Here is an 18,857-nt window from a genome sequence, read left to right on the forward strand (position 1 = left end):
CCTGCTGATTCCAAAAAAATATATTTTTTTACAATAAACCCGTGACCCAGTCCCGGCGAGGCTCGGCCGGGTTTCTGTAGGTGTTTCATTGAAACATGAAGTATCAGGACCTCAGAGGAGGTTCGGTTCGGGTCCGGTCCCAGTGGGTCTCTGGTATTTCCGCACCTCATTTTCTGGTTTCCTCCAATAAAGAAAGAAGAGCTATTAATAGACTGAAGCTGCAGCGGCCACCTGATGAATAGAGGGTTCTGGTTCTGGTTATCTGGATGCTTTGAGGTCCAGATGCCACCAGGTAGAGGTTCGGTTCTGTTCCTGGACTCATGGAGCCGCTGAGCGTAAAAAGTGTTTGGATCCGCAGGAATCATCTGGCCCACAGAAAGAGACGCAGCGTTTTAAATTCAGCAGCTTCACCTTCACCGGATGGAGGTCAGACGGGGTCACATTGTCAGCTTGCATGAGGCTCATTTGCTGCATTCCTGTTTTTATGTCCCGGCTGCAGGTTAGTCACACATGAACTGTGTGTGAGGGTCGCTGCGGTTCAAATGTGAGCAAAACTTTGTAGAGATTCTTTGCTGTTTCCATTAAATGAGAAATGTGGTAAAAATCCCAGGGGAATAATTGAAAATGCTGTGAGCGCTCAGGTGGAGCAGCTGCACCTGCACATCATCACTTTACTGCTGTAAACAAACTGACATGATGCAGAAACAACGTTTTTATTGCAATTTGACAAAATACAGTGATGAAAAAAAACATCATCTCAGCCCAAAAAGACTGTCTGCATTGATGACGATTGGCTCACCTCCGCATGCGAGATGCTTGAATCTTAACCCAACGTTTTGTTGAACCTGTGATTAACGAATCACATCATAAACATGATTGAACTTCAGCAGCTGGAAGCTCAGGCCTGATGACTGATTCTTCCCTTCAGATGCCAACTCTTTCATCCTCTGCTGAACATGGCGGATCAGAAACTGTTTCTGATCACATTCCTCCTGAACTCAGAATGTCATAAAATAACTTTTACTTTCTTAATGAATTTCATTTTACGTCTGCTGAAATTTTTCCTTTAAATAGGCCAGTAAGCGGTTGGGAAATGTGTGCTGTCAGAGCGGGTGAGGCTGTCTGATCCATTTGGTTTTACTACATCAGTAAACCACACCTGGTAGTGATGATGTCATCCAGGTAGAGCGTGAGTCATTCCTGAGAGTTCAGCTGCAGGGAAGCGGATTTTAAAACAGGTTCTACCTCATCTAGATCTGTAACGGCCGTTAACTCTGACTTCCTGGTTGAAAGCCCTTCCTGTGCTCTGATTGGTGCTGAGCTGGTTTGAAATCCAGAAGGAGTTTTTAGTGGAATGAAAGGTCAGAGGTCATGAGAACTTAAAGGTGCGGGTGTAAAGCAAACACTACGGTTCCGCAGTGTTTCCCCTGCAGTGCAGCGTGGCGCCGGTCCCATGACGGGCCGGCGGTTCGTCTGGTGGGCCGCCACAGTTACGGGTTTTTGTTGCTCCAGAGCCAGAAGCAGGCAGACGTTCAATAGTTTCAAATGTCGTTGGTTTGGCTTTATGTCTGCCAGCGAATGGCAGCCGGAACAAAGAGCCCAGTCTTTAAGGAAAAGGCCGTTTGACGAGGGAGTGAGGAAGAATCAGGCAGCAGTTTGAGGAATGAAAACCGGGAAGGAAACTGGAGGAAGAAGGAAACTTTTCTCTGGTTTAGTTGTAATAAAGATCAATGTGAAGTTATGAAGTCTGATTTTAAAGTTCTGCTCATCCAAACCGCTGAGTTTCATCACACAGGTTTTAAAATCTATTAGCATTTAGAAACTCTTCCTCATTCATAGTTTTACAAAATATTTTTTTAATCCAGAAATTTCTAAATTTCCTTTTAAAACTAGACATTTTATTAGTAACATAAATTGTAAAACATAGAATTTGTTCCTCTAATCAGAAACTTTTAGTTTCTATTCTAGAATTTTGTTCAATATTTTTGTTTTCTGCCTTTAAATCAAAGTTTAATCACAAGACTTTTCATATTATTATTATTTTTCAGCTTATAAAACCTTGTGTTTTTTATCTTATTTTTGGTATAACTAATAAAGTAAAAAACATTCATGTTTATAAATATTTAAGGTTATTGAAGCAAAACTGTTAGTAAAAGCTACATAGGATGATAATAGCATTAGTTTAATATGTATATTTTTATTTTCTAAGACTGTCTGACATCATATTTGATAAAGAATGAAAATCTTCTTTTTGGAAGATACTAAACTTTGTCCAGAAGTTTTTATTCCCCTTTTCAGTGATTATTTAACGCCTCAGGATCATCTGGATGCCATGACAACAGGAAGTGATGAAAGTTTAACCCCAAAACGGCAGATTATTTAGTTAAAGATGTTAGTATTTAACTTTATGTTTTCATGTTCTGGTTGATGGATCATCGTATTAGAACATTTTATTTCAGTCACATCATTAGTAAAGAAGCTGCAGCTGCTTTTAAACTACAATATGTGAGCGTGACTGCAGCCCACTAAGGTTCATATAACTACAGTTTATTCTTCTGATCCGACCCGACTGATCCACGAAGCAAAGCAGTTCTTCAAACATGGAATCAAATCCCAGAGTTGGGGATAATTTCATAGTCGCTGCAGATCCGCATCCGGTCATAAATAGCAGTTTGTGGCGTTTGTGTTTGTTTTCCAGGGACAGAAGTGTTTATAAGAGGTGTTACAGCATCGCGTGGCATGAAGTATGGAAATTAAAAAGCCACAGCACCGTTTTAGTTGTTAAGTCGGTCACACGCAGAGATAACTTTATTGATGCTCTTATTTTGAAGTAAAACAAAAAAAAAGCAATTTTCTTTTACAAGTTTTCCTCCAAAATGCTTTAAAAAACTGGAGGGAACAAAAACCTTCACCATTAGTATCAATATGCAGTTTAGCTCTAAAATTAGATCAGCTTCTGTCTTACATGGATTTGATCAGAGAACAGGAGACACAATGTTTTCTGCATCAGCCCAGCAGTATGCCTCCGTCAGTGTTTTTATTTCATTGTGTTCTTCTGTAGGTTTTGTTTGTGATTTTTATGGTTAATTCTTCTCTGAAGCCTGGGAACGTTTCGTACTGTAAAACTGGAAACTCTGGGCCAAATGTTGAGAGGAAGAGACTGAAACTGAATAATCTGAGCAGAACTGAGATCGTTTTGTTACGCAGGACTCAAACTCTGCACAGATGTTCATTCGCCTTTCTTTCTTTATCTTCCATTTGGCACCAGAACCACCGAGCAGCAGTCCTCTGACCCAGTCTGGTGTGAAACGCCTCAGCTGCAGGCTGTGATGTTCTCTCAGGGCTGGTGAGAAATGCAGCAGGTTTAAAGAAAGCGTTATTTTCTCTGCTGAGGAGACGATCAGGAACCCAGACCTGCTGCTGGGTCTGGGTTCCTGACCCAGCAGGAACCCAGGCGGCGGCACCACGGTGTCACAGGGACGCATCCTTCAGCAGAACCCTGCGCGTCTCTAATTACTGAGCTGCAGCCAAAACAGTCTGGACCGGAGCCGGTGTTACGTCAATCCGAACAGGTGTTACGTCAATCCGCGTTCCCCCATCAGATACGGTTCCCCCTTCGTCTTCTTGCCGCTCCGCCCCGCCCACGCGGCAAAATAGGCGCGTGCTCGTGATGAGCACTGAGAAAGCACGCGCGTAGCAAGCACGCGCTTGTTCGCGCTTGTCTGAGGAACTACGGACACCGTGAAAGCTCAAACAACATGTTTCGGCAAAGTTGTCACACTTTCTTCACGTTTTTGCGGAAAACTAATAGTAATAATACTAATAATTAGAATAAATATATATGTTATACATATTATAATTAGAATAAATAATATATATTTTATACATATATTATAATTAGAATACATAATATGTTATATATATTATAATTATAATATATATATATATATGTTGTATATATTATAATTATAATATGTTGTATATATTATAATTATAATATATATGTTGTATATATTATAATTATAATATATATGTTGTATATATTATAATTATAATAGATAGATAGCCTAGTGCTATATGAATTAAAAACAGGGCAATGCAATTTAATGCTCAATATTACCCATCAGATACCGTTTCCCCTGTTTTAAAGTGGGGGAACGCTATCTGATGGCCGTCTTTCACCCATCAGATACCGTTCCCCCTATCTGATGGCCATCTTTCACCCATCAGATACCGTTTCCCCTGTCTTAAAGTGGGGGAACGCTAACTGATGGACATAAATCTCCCATCAGATACCGTGTCCCCTGTTTTAAAGTGGGGGAACGCTATCTGATGGCCATAAATCTCCCATCACATACCGTTTCCCCTGTTTTAAAGTGGGGGAACGCTATCTGATGGCCATCTTTCACCCATCAGATACCGTTCCCCCTATCTGATGGCCATCTTTCACCCATCAGATACCGTTTCCCCTGTCTTAAAGTAGGGGAACGCTAACTGATGGACATAAATCTCCCATCAGATACCGTGTCCCCTGTTTTAAAGTGGGGGAAGGTTATCTGATGGCCATCTTTCACCCATCAGATACCGTTCCCCCTATCTGATGGCCATCTTTCACGCATCAGATAGTGTTTCCCCTGTTTTAAAGTGGGGGAACGCTATCTGATGGCCATAAATCTCCCATCACATACCGTTTCCCCTGTTTTAAAGTGGGGGAACGCTATCTGATGGCCATAAATCTCCCATCACATACCGTTTCCCCTGTTTTAAAGTGGGGGAACGCTATCTGATGGCCACTTTTTACTCATCAGATAGCGTTCCCCCTATGTTAAAATCACCCATCAGATAGTGTTCCCCTTGTTTTACAGTGGGGAAATGTTATCTGATGGAGACATTTCACCCATCAGATAGCGTTCCCCCTGTTTTACAGTGGGGGAACAGTATCTGATGGGAGATTTATGGCCATCAGATAGCGTTCCCACACTTTAAAACAGGGGAAACGGTATCTGATGGGTGAAAGATGGCCATCAGATAAGGGGAACGGTATCTGATGGGTGAAAGATGGCCATCAAATAGCGTTCCCCCACTTTAAAACAGGAGAAACGGTATGTGATGGGAGATTTATGGCCATCAGATAGCGTTCCCCCACTGTAAAACAGGGGAAACGGTATGTGATGGGAGATTTATGGCCATCACATAGCGTTCCCCCACTTTAAAACAGGGGAAACGGTATCTGATGGGTGAAAGACGGCCATCAGATAGGGGAAACGGTATCTGATGGGTGAAAGATGGCCATCAGATAGGGGAAACGGTATCTGATGGGTGAAAGACGGCCATCAGATAGCGTTCCCCCACTTTAAAACAGGGGAAACGGTATCTGATGGGTAATATTGAGCATTAAATTGCATTGCCCTGTTTTTAATTCATATAGCACTAGGCTATCTATCTATTATAATTATAATATATACAACATATATATTATAATTATAATATATACAACATATTATAATTATAATATATACAACATATTATAATTATAATATATACAACATATATATATTATAATTATAATATATATAACATATTATGTATTATAATTATAATATATGTATAAAATATATATTATTTATTCTAATTATAATATGTATAACATATATATTTATTAAAATTATTAGTATTATTACTATTAGTTTCCCGCAAAAACGTGAAGAAAGTGTGACAACTTTGCCGAAACATGTTGTTTGAGCTTTCACGGTGTCCGTAGTTCCCCAGACAAGCGCGCCGAACAAGCGCGTGCTTTCTCAGTGCTCAATCACGAGCACGCGCCTATTTTGCCGCGTGGGCGGGGCGGAGCGGCAAGAAGACGAAGGGGGAACCGTATCTGATGGGGAAACGCGGATTGACGTAACACCTGTTGGATTGACGTAACACCGGCGCTGCCTCTATAAATAGTGTTTCCACAAATCCAGAGCGCCGGTTTTCATCACCTTCCATTTACTTTGAAACAAAACGCCGTTTTCCTGTACAGCGACAATCAGCCAGCATTTCCCCCGGTGGATTTTTACAGGAAAGTTTCTGAACTGAGACCAGAACTCGTAAAACTGCTGCAGATTTCAGCTCCGTGATGGAGAACGGATTCATACGGCGGCATTTTAGGGCCGTTTCAGATAGAAAAACCACGGAGGAAACTTCTACCACAAAACCCAGAATTAATCTCAGAAACTTTCTAGAAAAATCTTGAAAATTTGAGTTTTAAAAGTTGAACATTTTTTACTGTTGGAGCTCAGAAATTTCCAAGTTTTTCTAGAAAAATCTGAGTTTAATCTCAGAAATTTCTGAGGTTTTTGTTGGAAATGAACTCCATTTTTTCCACCTCTGGTGGCGGTAATGTGCTGTCGTAGTTTCAGGCAGAGAGGAATGTGTTGAGGGATGTTAACTGGTTCTGGTTTTGGCTCACATCATGAACTCTCCAACCTGTGAGAAACTTTAAAATAAAAACAACAGATTAAAACTTCAGACGTGTTTAAAATCCACCTGAAGAAACGAAGCTTCCTGCAGGAAATGTGTCTGAAACGTTTTTAAACCAGAGTCTCGTTTTAATTAACTCCTTCAGGCTGCACAGCAACGTGATGTGATTGGCTGGTTCTGGTCTGATTGTGTCCAATAGTGAGTCAGTTAGCGCCGACCTGGAGTGTGTTTTACCTGGAGTGTGTTTTACCTGCAGTGTGTTTTACCTGCAGTGTGTTTCACCTGGAGTGTGTTTTACCTGGAGTGTGTTTTACCTGCAGTGTGTTTTACCTGGAGTGTGTTTTACCTGGAGTGTGTTTTACCTGCAGTGTGTTTCACCTGGAGTGTGTGTGTTGACACACTGCAGTCAGTCGGTTTGTTTCTATTTGACCTGAAGGTGTGGAGCCTCGGCTGTTAGCCAATCAGAGAGCAGCTCTGCCTCAGGTGTGTGTTTGTAGTGATCACAACCTTGGTGATAGTAAAGTCGCTCAGCAACGTTACAAAGGGCAGGTCAAAGGTCAGGTCAGTTCAGTGGTTCCCGTCTGAACTGAATGTTTTTGGATGAATGAAACGTTTTGATGTTTGCAGCAGCCGACCGGAGGATGGAGGTCGATTCATTTCCATAAACTATTGTTTAAAAAACAGCTGCAAGTTTCTCCTGTGAGCTCGTCTGCAAACTGAACTTCATGCTTCAGGAAAACATAAAGTCGGATTTATTGTGGTGAATCAATCATTTAAATAATTGCTAATTCATTTAGTAATTGATTAATCACAGCTGCATGATACAGACTCAAGAAAAAACACTCAGAGCAGGAAATATACCAAAGCTGTTCAAAATAATCGAAACATTTTGCATTTAAAATTAAAATAAATCTCACGTTTTTAAATCCATCCCACCCTGAGCTCCACCAGTCAGTTTTAACTTCACCAGGTTCAGATTCTGTAAAATCTCCCATTAAAACCTTTTAAATCTAATTATTCATCGATTAATCAGCCAAACACCGTGTGGATGTTGGCTCAAACTTTTCACATGTTGGTGTTAGGAGGATTTTTTATCTGCAGATGCATAAAAATCAACCATCTACTGAAGAATGAACTAGAATAAACTTTGGTTGCTGCTCTAAATCCAACGTTGTTTCAGTCGTGCAGACTAACCGCTGCAGCCGCCGTCCTGTCCTGCTGCTGCAGTCACTTCCTCCAGTTTCACCCCAACCTGTTTCTGCTCCTTTAAAACAAACCGTTTTGTATCACACACTTTATTTCTCCTGAATCTCAGATGATTATTATGATGTTATGAAGATAAAAATCCTAAAGATGCAGAAACTTTGGGAATGTTTTGTGTCAAACTGACCCAAATTTGATGCAGAAATCAGTGAATTTGAGTCTAGAAAATAAAACGATCATGTTTCCTGTCAGTGAAGTGCATTGTGGGTAACATCAGCGCAGCCCGGTGTTGGTCGGAGGTTTGTGGGAATATGCAGGTTTATAGTCCGCGTTGGCACAGCTGTGTTGCAGTTACGCTGTCAGAAAATAAACCCAGTCGAAGATGAATGATAAGCAAACATGAACGGTTGCGGCAGCTGCAGCTCCGGCGGTCCAAGCTCAGTTCTGGAGGCGATATTTGAGCACTTCATGATTCCAAGAAAATCACACAAACAGTTGCTTAACCCAGACGAGCCCAGAGAATCCGGGTTCTGCTCCGGTTCTGAAGGAGTCGGTTTTATTCCTGCTGCTGCTGAAAGCCTCAGCTGCATTTCTCATTAAAAGCCGTAAAACGGAACGGCCCAATCATGGCTGTTAATCGTCCCGCCCCAGCAAAGGCCAGCCCCGCCCTCTTTCTGCTGCAGCATTTAATGATGGAGCCACAGTTTCTCTGCCTCCTGCCTTCATGGCTGTTTTAATGTTGAAACACGACACCTGTGGAGCCGCCAACCCGAGCTGGAAGGAATTTAAACGGCTTGCAGATCCGAGCTGGAAACGGCCTCCGCTCTCCTCCGCCAACATGAACAACCAAACTCCTCAAGTCTTTGTTTTTTTATGTAACCTTGATAAGTAACTGCTGAGAGTCTGAGGCGTTTTTAGACACAAATGGCTGACATATTTCTGCTGCTGACCTCTGATGTCACCGCTTTGCGTGCACTGAAGGATTTGTCCTTACCCTTGGAGAAGTGACATTCTTAGATCAGCGTTTCCTGGTTCCTCTTGCTGGATGGCCTCCCAGCGTAGCTTAGTGGTTGGTGACAGAGGCGACAGCCTCATGATGTCAGGATCCATTTTGTGGTTTAATTTGATGTCGGCAAACTTTTTATAAGAAACACAATAAGCCGAGTACCAGACCCTGGCTGCTGTTCTTTATTTATCCGTCCATCTGTCTGCTCCTCCAAGTCCAGGAATAAAACTCAGACCTCTCCTTCACCAGCGGCGCGTTCCGGCACGTTGTGGGAAATCCCAGAGCATTCCAGGCAGGACCGGATCTACAAGTCCAGTTCCTCTGCCAGGTTCTGGTCCCAGGTCGCCTCAAACGTGGACGAGCCTGGAAACCATCGAATCTGAGATGCAAAGGAAGCATCCTGATCGATCTAAACCTTTAGACAGCAGTAAAGATGTTTTTTGGTTGTTGATGCGTCACACCTGCGTCCTCTGAACTCGGCTCCTTTTTGCACATCATCGTTTTGACTTCCTGACTTCCTGCTGTGATGAATCACAGGCATAACTTCATCGACCCCTCTGACTGTCTGTGACGTCACGACCTTCAGAAAGCCTCCCACTCCACCATGACGGACGTCAAAACAACATGTCTGTGTGATAACAGCCTAATATCGCATTTAAGTTGATTCCACTGAGGAAACGATCAAAAACTTGTCATTTTATCATAAACCTTTTGAGGAGGAAAGAAGACGGTGATGAATAGCAGCCGATAATCGTGAGGACTGGCAGCCGGATTATGCAGAGAAAATGTTTACGATGCAGGAAAATTAATGTTCAAATATCAAATATGATGCAGTTAAATATTTCCTGATGGAGAAGCTAAACGTCTAATTATCAGTTACTAAGGAGAAAATGCCAAACCACCATGTAGCCTAGCATGTGTGAAATGAACTGGTTAGCATCTGGTTGTTCAGCGTTTAGGTTTGATCCAAGAGGAAACAACGTTTATGACGTAACGGTGGAAATCATTCAGTCTTTTCTCAAATCAACAAACGTGTCAGGAGGCAGAAGGTTGGTTTCGGTTTCCAGCTGTTTAAAATACGGCTAACTAGGTGAGCTACAGATGAACCAGATCAACTGGAACCAGTGGATAAACTGGGAAAATCAACTAAATAGTTCACCAACCTGACGTCCATCATGGCGTGATTGATGCTGAGGGTCAGCAGGTCGAGTATGAGAGCATTTCTGCTCATTAAAATAAACACCATGACTCCGAGTCGATTGAATGGCTCGAATTCCACCAACTCATTACTGGGAGAGTAGTCATGTTCCTATCTGGGAACTGGTTTTCTTTGTGTAAACTGGGTAAAACTACAGCAGATTATATCCTCACACTGAAGCTGCTTCACTAACAGCAGCTCTGGTATCAATGTCACGTCTGCAGCCGTCTGGTTATGTTTGGAATATAACGCTGCAGCGCTGGGATCTGATTTCTTACATCATTTTATTTCTGCCGGTGGGGAAAAGAGGCAGCTGAGTTCAGCTGCTGGCTTTATGTGTAGCTGTTAAAATAACACGTAGTTAAAGAGGCACACAGTCCAAATGCTGGGCTGCGCTCTGCCCCAAGCCGGCGGCGCTGCTGCAGCAGTAAGTGCTGCAGTAAGTGCTGCAGGGAGGCGGAGGGAGCTGTGGGAAACCAAACAAAGAAGCAAGGCTGTGAGACTGAAACCCAGACAGAAAGAGAAGTCCTCCGCTGGGGCAAACCCAAGGCTGATCGGGGCAAAAACCGGTCCAAAGACTGATCGGGGCAAAACCAGTCCAATGGCTGAACGGGGTAAAACCCGGTCCAATGGCTGAACGGGGTAAAACCGGTCCAATGGCTGAACGGGGTTATTTTGCTGTTTTCTCTGTTTCTTCCATCAGAGCCTCATTTAATATCAGTAAATTAAAAGATATGATTAGATGAAGCTGCTGTGTGCAGATTAGTGAAATAAATCACACATTTTTAGTAAGTGGTGACCTGAAGAAACCTGGGAAATATTTACCAGGACCAGCATTTGTGTTTGTGATGCTATGAATGCTAAACCACACATTCAGTCATATTGTTACATAAAAATGAATAATAAACAGTTTTTTAATCATAATCTTTGTCATGATGACAATACTACCACAAAACATCAGAATAAACTCGTCCATGTCGTCTTCAGTTGTCCTTCGTCATCAGAAATCTTCGTCTTCCTCTTCTGACTGATTATTTTATTGAAGATGAGTCGTTTCTGCTCTGATCTGGTTTCTGATCTGGTTTCTGCTCTGATCAGATTTCTGATCTGGTTTCTGATCTGGTTTCTGATCTGGTTTCTGATCTGGTTTCTGATCTGGTTTCTGATCTGGTTTCTGCTCTGATCTGGTTTCCGATCAGGTTTCTGTTCTGATCTGGTTTCTGATCTGGTTTCTGCTCTGATCTGGTTTCCGATCAGGTTTCTGTTCTGATCTGGTTTCTGATCTGGTTTCTGCTCTGATCAGATTTCTGATCTGGTTTCTGATCTGGTTTCTGATCTAGTTTCTGATCTGGTTTCTGATCTGGTTTCTGATCTGGTTTCTGCTCTGATCTGGTTTCCGATCAGGTTTCTGTTCTGATCTGGTTTCTGATCTGGTTTCTGCTCTGATCTGGTTTCTGATCTGGTTTCTGCTCTGATCTGGTTTCCGATCAGGTTTCTGTTCTGATCTGGTTTCTGATCTGGTTTCTGCTCTGATCTGGTTTCTGATCTGGTTTCTGCTCTGATCTGGTTTCTGCTCTGATCAGATTTCTGATCTGGTTTCTGATCTGGTTTCTGCTCTGATCTGGTTTCCGATCAGGTTTCTGTTCTGATCTGGTTTCTGATCTGGTTTCTGCTCTGATCTGGTTTCTGATCTGGTTTCTGCTCTGATCTGGTTTCGTCTGTTTGTCGCTGGTTTCTCCTGCGTTCTGCTGGTTCTGGTCGGTTCTGGATCGTCTCTAAATGTTTTGTCTATCAACACGTCGCAGTGGAGATCAGGACTGCAGGTTGTGTGGATTTGTCTTAACATGAGCAGCTTTTTCTGCTTCACCTATTTGCAGCTTTATGGCCTGAATGAGGGAAAAACTTCAAACGGGACAGAAACTTCATTCATCTTCCAGCTGGAGGCAAAAAGTATTTGAGTTTATATCAAACCCAAACAATAAGCTACTGTTTTGATCCAGACGTATCGGTTCCTGAATAATCACAAGACGGGAAATAAAAGCTGCGTTTTTCTCTGCTGTGGCTGGGAGCGAGCTGCTGATATGAGCTGAAGGATTAAATAACTCGTCTTGTTTCTGCCTCCTCTCTCCTTCCGCCTGGACCGTTTTAGCTCGTCTTGGCTTCCTCTCCGGCTTTCAGCATTCCTCTGGATCCGGACACTTCCTAACTCCTGGCCCGGTCCAACTCCGTCCACATGTTCTGTTTGAATTCATCAGAGTCTCCTGATGGAGGAAAACAAGGCGGAGAATCAAACTTATTTATTTCTGTCCCTGTAGATAAAACCAGAGTTGGATTATGATCGACGGTTCTGCTCCTTTAGTTTGGTCTGGACCAAAGTGATGCCAACAGGTTTTTGCAGCAGTTGACCTTAATTCTGAATTTGTTTTTTAATTGTTGCTTGGAGACATTTCTCTTTTTATTGTTGATCGATCAGATGTAATCCGTCTCTCTGCCACTCGTTATGCTGAAACAGCTGAATTGCAGCTGGAGATGTAAAACGTATCACAGATAGGAGCCACTGCTTGGAAACGTCTCAGAAATGTTACAGAAATAACTCTGTAGCTCATCCTAATCTCATGCTACGCTATGCCAACGCTCTGTCTGCGCTTGTGAAAAATCAGTCACCTCAGCATGCAGAATGCAGAGCAGTTTATACAAACATACAACATTTAAAACTGTTTTAGTTTAGTAAAGCATTTATGCTTTGATTTAGGAAACTTCATTGCTGTTTTAATGAAGTTCTCTGGATTTTCTGTGAATTAGTTTTAATAAAGGATGAAATCTGATCCAAACTCCAGTCTGTCGTACACAAATAACATTTCAGATCCACTTTATTACCAAATAAATCAAACATCTCTTCTGGTTATGCTCAGAAAACTCCTATAATCTGAGTTAAACTGACCTTTGCTCTGTTGTGACTGAAGTTTTCTGATTTCTTGGTCATTTCTGTAACGTTTCCTGTTTCCTGACGGACGTTTGAATCCGTTTCTCCTCACATTCATCGTTCAGCTCAGTGAAACTGACCAGAGATCATTTCTCTGAAATTAAAATGAAATTTGAGCTGTGGGCTCTGATTCCTGCTGATGAAATGTTCAGTTAAAACGGAGCGCAGAGGTTCTGATCCGACCCGATTGACTTTACTGATGAATTCACAAACATTCAGTTAAACTAGAAATCCAGAGAGTCTTGTTTGGGTTGGTTATTCCTGATGTGCGGACCGTTTTCTGTGGATGGTTTATAGTTGGATCTACCTGAAGCTCCTCCGTCCTGAGAAGCTTTGACAACCTGACAGAAAATCTCCGGCCAGCAGCTGCAGGAAGGAAACGATTTTTCCACTTTCTCTTTACGGACCGAGGAAAATGTGCTAAAGACGCGTCGGAGGCAGGTGTTGGCTCTCTGCTGTTTCTACGGATTAGCCAGTTACCGAACAGATCCGGTCTTCACTGGATCTGGATGTAAAGATGATGCTGTTGGTGCTGAACTTTGACTGGGACATTTTTGATTTCTGTTGATTAAAACTGACTCTACTGATCAGTTCTGCTAAAGTCCAGGTCAGTCGGAGATTCATCTGCAGTAGAAACACATAACTTTCCTCTTCAATCCAAACCAGATGACCGAACACCAATCTTTAAGTTTCTCCTCCTGACCCCCTGCTGTGCTCAGGTTGTTAGCAGAATTTTACTTTTTCTACCTTCACACCTTCAGCAACAGTCATGGAGCATTTTATTATTTTATTTTAATTTGGTTATTTAGGAGAGAAAATCGCGTGAACGTTCAGTCTTATCATGTGTAACAGAAGTTCAGACACGTTTACCAGAGGATGTTATAAATCATGAAGGTTTTATAGTCGGAGCTGAACTTTACTTTATAATGTTTCTATTTAAAAAAATAAATCAACCTGACAGACATTATTTATATTTGTGGGAACCAGAGAATAAAAATCAGAAACCTTCTTCAGTTTGTTGTTGAGCATCAATCAGGAAAATTTCCTCCTAATTAACGTCTAAACGTCTAAATGAGTTTATTAGTGTAACGTCTGCTTTGGTTTATTCCTTTGCAGATTGCTCAGTGTCGTTCTGTAATGAACAGAGCAGATAATAATGTTTTAAAATATGAAATCTGCCTACATGCATTTTGCTGCTGCAGGATGTTGCTTATTGTTTTGGACATCCTCAGTCATTCGGTTCTGTTTCTGATCAGATCTGAACAAGACGCTGGAGGAGAGTTATCTGATCCAAAGTGAATGCAACTTCCTGGAAAACCCCCGACTGCACACACACACACACACACACACACACACACACACACACACACACACACACACACACACACACACACAGAGAAATCCTGGTTAGACACAACCCCAAAAAACCCAAACATCCATTTCCACCAATTAGCCGCCTTCCCCTGCGATCCGGCTGCCAGAGGATGTCAGCTTCTCCTCTGAGAGGCTCAGAGTCCTTAATGGTTCATTAATCTGTGTTTTATTTGCTCTATTAGCAGGAGAGGATCTGATCGAATGTGGCTCACTGATGTTTGTTTGCAGCATCATGCTGCAGAGCTGAACTCCACTCTGAGTTTTATAAGAAACACATCAGGTTTGTAGAGTTTAAGCTGCTAAATCATCAGTTTAATAAAAACTGAATTTCTTGTTCAGCAGCAGAGTGCAGGACGCTCAGCATGTTGAGTCGTGATGCTGCTCCTGTTTTAGACAAACCCACATCGTTTCACTGTGACTCAGCCCAGCTGGATTCCTCACTGCAGACCTGCTGCTGCATCAGGACCAAACTGAACCGTCTGCTCCAGTTAAACCTCCTGCAGGTGAACTGGAGACGCTAACCTGCCGTTTCTCTCTGGATGTTTGCTAATGGCAGCTGGAGTTGATGTGAGCAGGCAGGAAGCTGGAAGAGAGGAAGCTCAGTGGAACCTGAGATCATGGCAGCAGTTTGTCCTGAACCTCCTGAATATCAGGGTTTTCCTACCTGAGCTCAGGTGAATTTAAGACCAGAGGAGGCAGAAAAACCTACAATTATACTAAGAGCATCTCTGCTTCACACAGTTTTACTCAAGCAAGAGCAGAAATGAGTTGATTCAGGCACGTTTTACACACACTGCACACACACACACACACCGCACACACACACCGCACACACACACCGCACACACACACCGCACACACACACCGCACACACACCTCACACACACATCGCACACACACTGCACACACACTGCACACACACACCGCACACACACACCGCACACACACACTGCACACACACACCGCACACACACCGCACACCGCACACACTGCACACACACCACACACACACACCGCACACACACCGCACACACACACCACACACACACACCGCACACACACACCACACACACACACTGCACACACACACCGCACACACTGCACACACACTGCGCACACACTGCACACACACTGCACACACACCACACACACACACCTCACACACACCTCACACACACCGCACACACACTCCACACACACTCCTCACACACACCGCACACACACTCCACACACACTCCTCACACACACCGCACACACACAATGCACACACACTGCACACACACACCGCACACACACTGCACACACACTGCACACACACCACACACACACACCGCACACACACCGCACACACACCGCACACACACACCGCACACACACACCGCACACACACTCCACACACAATGCACACACACTCCACACACACTCCTCACACACACCGCACACACTGCACACATACACCTCACACACACCGCACACACACACCGCACACACACACCGCAATACACTGCACACACTGCACACACACTGCACACACACACCTCACACACACACCGCACACACTGCACACACACACTGCACACACACACTGCACACACACTGCACACACACACCTCACACACACACCGCACACACTGCACACACACACTGCACACACACACTGCACACACACCGCACACACTGCACACACACCGCACACACACACCGCACACACACCTCACACACACATCGCACACACTGCACACACACTGCACACACACACCTCACACACACACCGCACACACTGCACACACACACTGCACACACACACTGCACACACACACACACCGCACACACCGCACACACACCGCACACACACTGCACACACTGCACACACACTGCACACACACACACACACTGCACACACACCGCACACACTGCACACACACCGCACACACACACCGCACACACACACCGCACACACACACCGCACACACACCGCACACACACACCGCACACACCGCACACACACCTCACACACACATCGCACACACACTGCACACACACTGCACACACACACCGCACACACACACCGCACACACACACCGCACACACACACCGCACACACACACCACACACACACACCGCACACACACTCCACACACAATGCACACACACTGCACACACACACCTCACACACACCACACACACACTCCACACACACTCCTCACACACACCGCACACACTGCACACATACACCTCACACACACCGCACACACACACCGCATACACTGCACACACTGCACACACACTGCACACACACACCTCACACACACACCGCACACACTGCACACACACACTGCACACACACACTGCACACACTGCACACACACCTCACACACACACCGCACACACACACCGCATACACTGCACACACTGCACACACACTGCACACACACACCTCACACACACACCGCACACACTGCACACACACACTGCACACACACACTGCACACACACACTGCACACACACCGCACACACTGCACACACACACCGCACACACACACCGCACACACACACACCGCACACACTGCACACACACACTGCACACACACCGCACACACACTGCACACACACACCGCACACACACACCGCACACACACACTGCACACACACACAGCACACACACACCGCACACACACACACCGCACACACACACACACTGCACACACACCGCACACACTGCACACACACCTCACACACACCTCACACACACTGCACACACACCAGCAGAAGAAACTTAATTTGTGACAGAGTCTCGCTGTGTGAAAACGTTGATACCTGCTGATGTTTCCAGGTTTCAGTCTCTTCCTGCTGATCTTCGCAGTGACTGGTGAGACGTCGGACGGCGTTTCTAGGTAGAACCTTTTAATTTGGAGGAGTGAATCCCTGTGGACGAGTTCGGGTCACAGTGAGTTACGGCTTTAATTCGGTGGCTGAAGCTGCTCCGTCTTGTTGGAGCCGCTGTGGGTCCCAGGATCGGTTCATGTTCCTGTTGGGTGGCGATGCCAGGCCGCCGCAGCTGGGAAACACATGGCGCTCACCGACCCACAATGCTCTCTGCTTCAGGCCGTCTCACTTTCACACACTTCTGTAAACAACAGAACAATACAGTCAGACACACACTTCCCTCTGCACACACACACCGCAGGGAAAGTAGGTCAGGTTGGCTTATAAGAGACGTTTGGACCTGGTGATCCAGAGCGATGGGAACCAGAACAGGTCCAGTTAGCTCACTGTCGGCCCGTTGTTGGGCTCCAGGCTGCAGCGTCCTGCTGATTCTTTGAATCCGTAACTCATCTCACATGAGTTTGATTTTCTGGGAAGAGCAGCTGATAAACATCCGTTTAATGCTTTCTCACAGATGTAACGTCACATCACCTCGTTTTTCACTCTTCGGTCAAAATAATGACATAAAGTCCCAACATGGAGCCGATCCGGCAGCAGAGCGGCTTCCTGCGGTTCTGCAGCAGAAGGAAGAGATACGACCGGCGGATGAAGCTCAGTACCGGCGGTTCGGTCGTCCGGGTGTTTATTTGCTGAGCCACTTTGTGGGCTGAACTTCTTGGAAAAAAAGACGTGTGAGGAGATTTAAAGCTGCACCACCTTTACAATAACCGTTTCCTCAGTTTACCATAAACCACAGAATCCTAAAGAAACGCGTTTATCATGTTTTTATTCTAAACAGAAAAACAAAAACTCTTCAAGCTGCTGCTGGAATAATAAGTTATTATTAGTTATAATGATCTTCTTTATATCCATTCAGTGAATTGTTAAACTTTTCCACTGTTACCACAAAAACTAGAACATTTTTAACTTTATTTAAAATACATTTTGATTCCAGTTGAATTAAAAATGATCATTAAATGAAACCAGAAATGTTTATTTTACTAAGAATTCAACTTTAATGTGTTGGGATGTCTGTTTCCGTTCCCACTCCATGTGAAGCAGCAGGTGGGGGAGGGGCAGCATCTTCCCCCATTTAAAGGATCTGTTGGCGTTTTGCTTTGTTTCTGTCTGCTTGCCGTACCAGACAGAAACACCAGAACCAGTAAACCCAGCTGGCTCCTACTGGTTCTGGTTCTTCCTGTGAAGCAGCAGTCTTTCCTGCCTACTGTCGCCTCATGCTTGCTCAGAGTAGATCGATCATCGTTAACTCATCAGCCTCTGGGTTTCGGTTCAGCAGCTCCAGGAGGAAACCTGATTTCTGTGCTTCTGTAGCGTAAATGTTTTCTGTTTCCAGCTGGTTTAAATCCCGCTCAGCTCTTCTTTCTGTTTTCTACTTTTCGGCGTTTTGGTTGTGCTTTTCCAGCCCAGCTCAGTTTTTCTAGCGGTGAATCAGAGGAAAGTCCCACTTCTGTCCAGGAGTTGGAAAGGCATCAAGCAGAGGATGAAAGCCGGCCCAGAATAGCTGCTCCCACTCAGCGTTCATGTTGTTATTTCTGTGGAATAATTTTAGACATGAAGGTTGAATCAAACATAAATCTGTCCTGCATGCGACTGAAATCAGAGCGCTGCAGCTTCCTCTGCTAATCTACACAAAATAAAGACTTTAAACAACCAGATTAATGGGAACTTTCTGCATGGAAAC

At 44.2% G+C, this 18,857-nt stretch overlaps 1 protein-coding gene across 1 annotated transcript in view; it reads left to right on the forward strand.

The window, feature by feature from the left end:
* Nucleotides 1-18,857, forward strand: part of myo10 (myosin X) — a 108,824-nt gene that overhangs the window by 690 nt on the left and 89,277 nt on the right. The gene's annotated exons all lie outside the window — the stretch shown is intronic.

Source organism: Poecilia mexicana, unplaced genomic scaffold, assembly GCF_051168715.1.
Source record: "Poecilia mexicana isolate PSO_F unplaced genomic scaffold, ASM5116871v1 scaffold_17, whole genome shotgun sequence".
NCBI lineage: Eukaryota > Metazoa > Chordata > Actinopteri > Cyprinodontiformes > Poeciliidae > Poecilia > Poecilia mexicana.